Source organism: Cataglyphis hispanica, chromosome 4 (genome assembly GCF_021464435.1).
Source record: "Cataglyphis hispanica isolate Lineage 1 chromosome 4, ULB_Chis1_1.0, whole genome shotgun sequence".
NCBI classification, from domain to species: Eukaryota; Metazoa; Arthropoda; class Insecta; order Hymenoptera; family Formicidae; genus Cataglyphis; species Cataglyphis hispanica.
In genome coordinates this window covers 8260842-8271065 of record NC_065957.1, presented here as the reverse complement: position 1 = coordinate 8271065, position 10224 = coordinate 8260842, and positions in this window count along the sequence as shown.

Below are 10224 nucleotides of genomic sequence, written 5' to 3'. Positions count from 1 at the left end.
CTTGATCTTTTAATACAATAATATAACAGTGTAACACACACACGTATATATATATATATATATTTTTTTTTATTTATTGAAAATGTTTAAATATTTAAAGAAAGATACACGTGAATGCGTATCTCTATATGTACAAAAGTATTGATCGTTATATTAATATACATGAAAAAATATATATATATATATATATATATATATATAAATTACTATATAAATTATATATTAAGATGAATATCGTGGCTCAACTGGTATCATAAGATAATTATTCGATAATTAAAAATGAGATTGTGCATCGCGTAAATAATAAAATAAGCTCCGTAGTATTCTTCTCAAATATTTAAGAAATATATTTGAAAATTCTTTGCGCGCTGCAACACTTGTAACAAAATAGAATAAGATTTGATCGATTTTAGACACTGCGTAAAAATGTTTAATAAACTTTTTTCAACAGAACTCTACAATCTGGATTATTTTTTCATCAAGCCCTCTTTGTCGCTCTCCTAATTTCCTTATTTAATTGTGTGTTTTCTTTAGTTTTCTATCTTTTTCTCCGACCGATGCTGGAAAAGTGTTCCTGCCTGCTTACATTGATTTTCAGATGTGGAATAAGCTGCATCCAAATGCTGATTTCAAAATAAAAAATTAACTATGGCTTCTATGCTACGACATAACAAAATGCATATAATATTTTATCAAAATATTAATTTTGTTAGATTTAATTTTAATATTATTTGTATTAAGATTTTGATTTGTATTAAATTTTTTGCCTCCGTAAACACAAATATTCACGTCATTAGGCACAAAGGACTTGTAAACAAGACAAAGAAAAATTAATTAAAATGTAACGCAACTTTTTTCTGTTACATACTCGATTGATATGGCTATTTTTTAAATATGTTTTTTATTTATTCTATCGATTGGTTTGACATCGTTAAAGGATATCTCTTGTCACAAGGAAGTTGATTACAAACTGCTTTACAAAGGCTTTCGTTTCATGCGTATCTTTGTTTGAGAATATCACGAAATATAATAATTTAGAGAATAGTTTGGAGAACGAGTTTAAAAAAAAATTAATTTCTTTTCGTTATAATATTTGTCGAGTATAAATACGTTCACTAAATCAAGCAAGTTACAGAATGGGATTTTTTTAAATTCAATTTTTCGATACAATAAAATCTATATCGAGAATTCTCCGGGAAAGAAAAAAAAAAATTTGATTAAAAATATCTCAATAAAATCTCTCATATCGAAGAACATCTCTCATTTTTTTTTTTTCGTGTACATATACCTATATGTGGGTTGTGCCGATATCGTCTACTCTTCTCTTGGATTAATAATTCTTACTGAAAAGGTTGGGGTAAAGCTGGGTTATATCTAAACGAATATGAGCCCTTGTAAAGCTCAAGAAAGGATATTGTCCCATGTCGGCCACTTGATCTCGTGTCTTATCGGTCCGCAAGGGATTTACCCCAACCCAATTATTAATCAGAGACTACAGCTTGTTTCAAGGAGTAAAAACCGAAAAGACGAAAATACTTCAATATATCACGTCACGTGCATTTATCATTCCTATGATATACTTAATCCCGTTTCTTGTCACGGAAAGTTACAGAAATAGATGCGAGGACGTGACGCGAAATGAAGTTGAATAAATTAATTAAAGAGTCATATGCGAGAGAGCTATCACACGTTATTTCCGTCGCTTTTTATAAGTCTCGAAAAGTTTGGCTGCCCGAATGTGTAATGCATCGATTAATAAAACTATCCGGAACGTTATGCATAATACATAATGTTTTTGTCACGGCATCTCATAAGCGTAGCTATCGTTCAGAAACTATTTCTATCTAATGAAAATATTTTCTACTTTGTATAAAAAGAAGGATTTAATTTGATTTTGTTAGCTACATAATCTTCTTTCACGATATAAACTCTTAAGTAATATCGTAAGCGAAATATATATATTTAAGGTACTAAATAATAAAGATTCTAGTAAAAGATTTACTCTTTTTTTATTATATTTTATATCTCTTTTATTATACTTGAAATATAGTTATCGCTTTATTTTTTTATCTGATTAACAAGATTTAAAGTCTCTCGAAAATAACATGTTTACATTACTTGGTCTTTTTACTTTACTTGGTCTTCTTTTACTTAACGAATAAAATATATAAAAATTACATAATGCTAAAAGTATATATAATAATATATAAAAATTATATAATGTAAATAAAAATGTTGTATATTAATAAGCTTAATTTGCACATTTAATTAATTTTTGTCATTATCTTTCTCTTACTACACATTTTATTTATGCACGTATAATCTAATCCTGGCTCTTTGCAATACGCAAATTACTGTGCTTATTGATGAAGTGCTTATTGATGAAATATTCGATTATCTAAAATTGAAGTCATGAGCAATACTGTGGTTGGTTTCTTGCTGAATTTGCCATACATTTTGCATGAGAATTGGAACAATGGTAAATCCACTTTAATTTGCATTTCGAATAAACGGTTAAAGCTAATCCGACCATTGTAATGTAAACCAGATTTAATGCCATTATTATCAAAGAATCATTGTTTAATTTACAGTTGCAGTTTTATTTTCTGTATACGTCGTAATTTATATAACGTGCAATGCCAATTTTTATTGATACAACTCATTATTCATCAGAAATAAAATTCTGTTTATATTATTAATTACCGTAAGTTATGAACAGTGATTATGTTTGTATATACTAAATTTTTATTTTGTACATTTGCCATCGTTTAATTAATTTATATTAATTAAAAGTTTATGTATACTTTTATAATTCTCATATCTAGAATATTAATATTTACATGTTTGCGATATTCGAGTAACATACGATATTATAACTCAATTTTTAATTTAATGTAAAATAAAATGCAAAATTTAACGTAATAGAATATAAAATTATTTTATAAAAGCAAAACGTATAATTTAATTACAATTGACATATCAATATAGAGATAATGGGATTAGAATGGAATTAGAATTGTGCGAAAGAACGATTATCTTAATCCATTTTTCCACTACCCAAAAGCTTATCATTCGAATAGCAGGAAGGAAGATGAAGTGTGCTAAAAGGATTTTCTATCTGAGCGTTACACATTTCTAGAATTTTAAAGATGCACGGCTGTATGGAGAGATAAAATTCGCAACAAGGGCGATTTCGCGACTCGCTGTTTTTTTGGCATCGTCCTATAATCGATTTCAGCTTGCCTCGCTTCACGCCACACGGATACTCCAGAATACGCATACATTTCAAAGAGATACAGATTAAATTGCCGTCGAAAGCGAAATAATTCTTCCACGTATCCACTCAAATCTTTTTTTGGTCTAATCGTATTATCCTGAAGAAAATCGTTTCTTTGCCGACAATCTCAAGAAGCAGTAAATCCTTTCGAGTTCTTTATCGACTCGTCTACTTCATATCATTATCGTACATCCGTTTAAAAATTAATGCCTTATTAAATGTTATACGCAAACAATCTGTGACTATTTCTTTCAGCAATATCAAGATTCACCCTGCGCTACTGTATTTCAGCGATATCCGGATTTGTCTGATGTGTATATACATATAGGGTGTATCGTAAAGACCGGATCAACACTTAAAAGTAAATTTTTAAGATTTTAAGATGGTTTTTTTTCTCAGCAAAAATGTCCAAAAAAGTCATTATTTTTTGCAAATTTCCAATTCTTTTCATTATATAAAATTATATAATTTGAAACGAACTAAGCTTTAAATTAAAATTCTCTCTCTCTCTCTCTCTCTATTAAAGTAAACTCTATTTAAAATTAACTAAAAAATGTAGTTTTAAATCTCTATAAAGTTTAATGTGCAAAAAACCCTCTTTTTTGAATCGCTTATAAGACGGAAATTATTGATGCCTCGATACTTTTGCTGAAGAAAAATCATCTTAAAATAATCTCAGGAATCTATCTTTAAGCGTTGATACGATCGTTACACCCTATATATATATATACCTATATCAGATTGATTTAGTGCGAGCGAAGTGCTTTTTCCGACCTTGCGGCTTTGTACAGTAGATGTGGACAACCTTGATCGATCGGCTTTAACTCACAGCTAAAATGTTACAAACCGAAAAAGGATAACAAGGAAAATGTAAAACATACATCTTTATTTTGTGATTTGCATAAATTCTTCGATAATATATTTGCAAATTTATTCTATTTTATTTTGCAAACGTCTAGAGTATACAAATTTGTTCTTATATTATATCATTGTATATAATGCGACGTATAAAGGGAGAGAGAGAAGCTTATTTTATTTTAATATATTTACTAGAATTTGACATAATAGTATTCCTTCTTTCTAACGGACAAAAGTGCGTGCTAGAAAAGTTGTTTATTTTATATATGCACATATTATATATGTCTTCTTTTCCGCATATGATATATAATCGAATAGATATATCCAAAATTCTTTTCTCTTTTTTTTTTAAATTTTTTAATTTTTTAATCACATGTCATATATAATACTTATTTTACGGTTAAACAAAAAAATAAAAAATTATAATTAGCAGTTATGTATCTTATATTTCACATTCTATATTTTATTGCGCTTTAATCAGAAAACTATGATATATGCATCGCTAATAACTCTGGAATTCGTTCTGCATAACTTGCATATAGCAATAATAATTAAAATAATAATGTACGTTTAATTATTAAATGGCATATTTTTCCGCAAATAATTTATTAGTGATTATGAATATTATCCTGTAAAAGCTGTGATATTTCTTTAAATTAAATTTTACTTATCATTAACTCTGCAATACAAAATATATCAACATTGCAATATAATTAATGTGCTTGTCAAAGGATATTAATCCACGCTACGAAGCATAACGTAATTTAGCGTCATAACCTGTTCTTTAGGTGATAAATCGCTACGTATTGTGGCTTAAATATTGTAACGTACATTCATGAATTGCATAGCAGATAATTAATTTACAGATTGTGCGGATATCGACGTAGAGAGAAAGATTGATTATTTGTCTACATATCGAAATCAGTCAACCTCAAAATTTCGAATTTATGCTAGTTATTTATACAAACTTAATTTAACTATGCAATTTCGAATAAATTAATCGTGCAATAAAATCAAATTTAATATTCTACTGGAGAAATAATTACTCTTCATTACGTATGAATTTAAATTATAACACAGCATATCAATATGAAAAATTTTAGATGTTTTTTTTCAAACGTATGTACTTTAACTCTTGTTTTATCGCGTAAAATTGCATGGCGTCGAAAACGATATTGACGTATTCTTTTTTTATTGTTATTTACGAGATTCTGCCCTTTTGCCTATCTAATAGTAGATAAAGTTGCTTCGATTTATGACGCTGTGCGTTTCATTTTGATCGTAGATCTTTTTCAGCCTCAATTGAATTCTATTCCTTTCATCCTTTTTTATGTCATTCAATTGTCTAGACCAATCGCGTTTGCCGAATTGCATTTGGCGTCTGTGCCTTTGGCACTAGAGACAAAAAATGACATCACCCACATTAGCGTGTCGAATGGTGTTACTGGTAATAAGAGCAACCGAAAGAACGTTGATGTACCTTCGATTGCAATTTAATCCTCTATTTCGGACTTACGCTGGAATAATGGAAAAGAGAGAGACAGAGAAAGAAAGTTTTTTTATTATTTTTAATAAAATCTCAAATAATCTTTCGTTAGACTCTTAGAGAACTATTATTGTTAAGATAAAACTTAATAAATTTTATATTTAAACGTATTCTAGTAAGTCAATTTTTTAAAATAAAAGTTTTGCATATTTTTATTTTATATATAAATATATAACGTAAAGATTAATTCTTTAGATGTATTATTATTTATATCCAATTTCTATTTTACACAATTTTATTATTCTTATTAAAAAAATATTTAATTACAGCTATAAACTATCCACTTTTCATGTTTGTTTCATATTTGTTTTATTTTTAAAGACACACAGCGCAATCACTTATTATTAGCTATTATTAATAATAGCATTAATTAATATATTAAATTTTTATTATACTATTGTTATTTATTGGAGATTTAAACCCAATATCACTAAAAAAAAATATTATTGAACATCCGATTGAAATCAGTTCTGACGTTTGGCAAGTATACAATTATATTCAACGCCAGTTTTAATGAGGATTTAAAGAAGAATATCTACAGAGCGGCTGATGGAACATAAATGATACGTTCTACGCTATATAAATCATTTGCACGATTTCAGTGTGTAAACGATGCTGAGAAATATACTCTTACGTAAGATGTTCCGAGAATTCGTAACTAATTACCCTATTCTTCTCAAGAAGAGATTTTCTCGTAATGTATAGATTTATTTCACTCAAGAATGTGAAGATATTTGCATTATTCCTAAACATTCTAATTTGCGAAACTAATTATAGCCTTCATAGGATATGTAGAACAAATTGTCGCAAATTAATCAAATACGCTTTGATATTAATTTAAGCCCTTTATATATTTTTATAGCACGTTTAAATTTTTAATGATAATAATAATATTTAAATTTTTATAAAATTTTATTAAAATTTTTATCAACGTAAAAATGTTTCTTTTTTTTTGTTTATTGCGATTAATTAAATTTAATAATTAATTTTTAAATGCATGTTTTTTTCTTTTTTATGTGACTTATTTCTTAGTTATTAACGCTGTCATAAAATTTATTTGGACTGATGTGATTTTTTTTGTTGATGAGTTGCATGAGCATTGATCGTCGAGGTTTTCCTACAGAAATGTTTGTATCTATTTCGCGTCGCCTGTGTCAATACACCAGACTCTGCGAATTCATTCGACTAAACTGGAAATTTCTCATTGTTTGCACGCAAACAATAGATTCAGTTCATAAATAAATTTGTTTGTGTATGAATATAACATGCTGCTATTTATAATCCTCATTAGTTATGCTTATTTTTAATAAAAAAAAGGACAATCATATTGCAACATATTGTCAATATTACTTGTTAAAATATTACAGCAATGTGTTAAATTATACTTATATTATGTTTGGGCTATTTGTGAAAAAAAAAGAAATATGAGATATAGGTAGAAGATTCTTATATTTTTTTTATATTTTTTTATTTATGCTACAGAACTGTACTGTATTATTATGATAAAACAAAAGAATAACGTGTATTGTTTCAGCTTATATAAGAATTCAGAATGCATGAGAGATGAGAAAATTGTCTACGAGTATTTTTTTTCAAGACATTCCAATTTGTTCGCTCACAGAAAACTCTCTTTATTGTTCACAAAAAGAGCCACTACCTCTTAACGAATTCTATCGATCGAGTCATGTCATAAAAAAAAGTTATCTCTTGGCTGAGCAATATTTCATTACCGATACTTTGAAATAATCGTGTCAATTAAAAACTAGTACAACTTAAAGTGAACTTAAAGTTTGCTTGATCGCAAAACTCTGGTTTTTGTACGTATCACAAATTATTCCCCTTGGCAAACTTTTATTGCGCCTTAAAAACTTTTGACACACACACACACACACATACGCGCATATATAATGTACAAATACACGCGTGAAATTTTGCAACCTTCCCAAAAATTAAACGCCCTACGGTCCTGACACATCGCAAACTCAAAGCCATTACTGTCCGTAATACTGGCGGCCGTTTGTCAGGATGAATAAGCGAGACGAGACTGCGTAGGATGTATCCTGGTTGAAAGCATACGGAATTCCTACCGAAATGAGAACGGAAAGATGCCGTTCTCGATTTTAAGTTCCATCGGGTTGAAATTCTGCGCGTTCGCCGAGATGACTTTTATCAACCACCTTTTATCTTTTTCACGCCTCCGCGATTTGCGAGCTTGTTATTGCAAATTTTATTGCGCGAAACTTGTTGCGATCGCGTTTGAGATCAATTAATAATATTGAAACGAAGGAAATGACACATGCACAAATAAATGTGCATTGCTTCGAATTTTTGTAGATTATAATCGGACGAATATAATTCCGAAAGAACGCTATCGATTAAAAAAAAAAACCGGTAAGAAACAAGTTTTTTATGGCATATTAATTAAATATACATTAATGACAAAACAAATAAAAGCGTAATTATAAAAATTCACATAGATTTATAATATAGTTTTGCATATCTTTTTATGAAACATACTTTGTTTAAACAATTTTATCTTTCGGAAGACACAATGTAACGCAAAAGCTATTTTAAACAGGGATGAAAGACGATTTGCATTTCTTGGAATTGTCATGGCAATGCAATTGCGAAATTATGTACATCCTTTGCTGCAAACGTTTTCTTCTAGTTCTAACGTTGAAACGGAACTTTGTTAGCTGTTGTTTCCCGCAAACAGCACGAAAGTAATATCCATTGCAGTGACACTTGAGCATTGCTTGATAGCATTTACGAGATTCATTTATTTCATTCGTTATTCTTTTAGGTAAAAAAATCATTAAAATTAGTAAAAAAAATCATTAAAATTGTTATTATAAATTATTGCAGAATCTCTTGAAAAAATTTAGAAAAATATAATGTTTAATAATATAAAAAAATATTTGACGTTTTCACTTATATCATTGTAGCGCTTGAAATTCGACGTGTTTGTGAGGAAATGGAACGAGAGTGGATGAGAAATCCTTTTGACAAGAATCCAAGGGATTTTTATTCCGCTTTTGTATCATTCTGTACACAGATGCATTCTCAGCGATTTTTTTCTCACGCCAGAGCGAAAATCAGGTTTTTTTTCGTGATTAAATGGCGCAGCAGTTTGTGCGGTTAACTTTCATGAGAACACGAGATTTGTATTTTCTATCTTTATGTTCTGCTAAAAAATTAGTTGCGAAACTATTCTCGAAAATTGCCACAAATTTTTCAATGAAGAAAAAAGTTTCTTAAAACTTTTTGTTGCTTAAATATGCTTGCAGCAAACTTTGCACTGTCGAAAGAAATTATTCTTCATTCAAGAAGATCTAATTAATGTAAACTTTAAAGAAGGTAGATACCTTATATATAAGAATCATATATGTTTTCTTACATTGAAATATATAACTTGGCCATTCAATTATAAATATCATATATTTTATTTCTTTAGAGGAAAAATCTTCGTAATATACGATACTTAGAAGATCGAAGATATATAATATATATCATTTTTACAAGAAAGATTGCGGCACGAAAGCATATAAGCCATTTCTTACAAAATATCAGTATTGGAATATCCGACGTTTATCGATATTGCTTTCATAGATTTAAAATTTTCGACGAGATATTTTCGCAATGTGTATGTTTAAGCAATGTTTATCTTCTAACGAAATTGAGTGAGCCTTTTAAAACTTTATTGAAAAAAGAAATTGATTTACATTAAAAATTTGACTCTGATAAATTTTCATCAGCTAATAAACCAGTAGATAATGAAGAAGAAGAATTTATTTTATTAATGCTATGATTAAATTAAAACTTTATTTATTAACGACATAATATTGCTATTATATATATAATAGATAACCCTCATAATGCATAAACATTGATTTACTCAACAAATACGCTTTACATACAAGATTATTTGAAAAGTTGGCAAAGTATAATATTAATCTTAATCATAATGTTTTATCTTGAAAGAGAAGAAGAAAGGGAGAGAAAGAGAGATATCAGAGAAGCTGCACTTTCTGCAAATATTTATGATATGATATTTAGATCTAATTTATACAGCACGAGGCAACGCTAGCAACTGAATGCGGACTTCGATACGATTATGTTCCTCGTATTAAAGTGCAAGCGGATATATTTTACATAGATATAATAGAAAAGTATAACGCTTTAATAACAATGAAGAATAGACTAAAATTTTGCATGATTTATTTTTGTCGTTTACTTTTAACGTGACCATTTTAACGCAACGTGAATTATTATCAAGCAAATTTTCCTAAGATTCCGTATTCTCCACTATTCTCCAGCATTTACATTATTCACCATATGCGCTCGTTGATAAATTGCGTTTCCTTCGCATTGTAATTTAGCATGGAAAATTACATCAAGTTTCTCAGCGCGCGAACGCGCTTTTCTATGGCTAATTACTATCCTTCCTATGATTTCCATCTCAGCCTTTTATTGCTAGGTGTTGGCATTGTATATTAACTGTTGTAGGTATATAGAAGTGCTCCCGTGCTGCACAAACTACTGC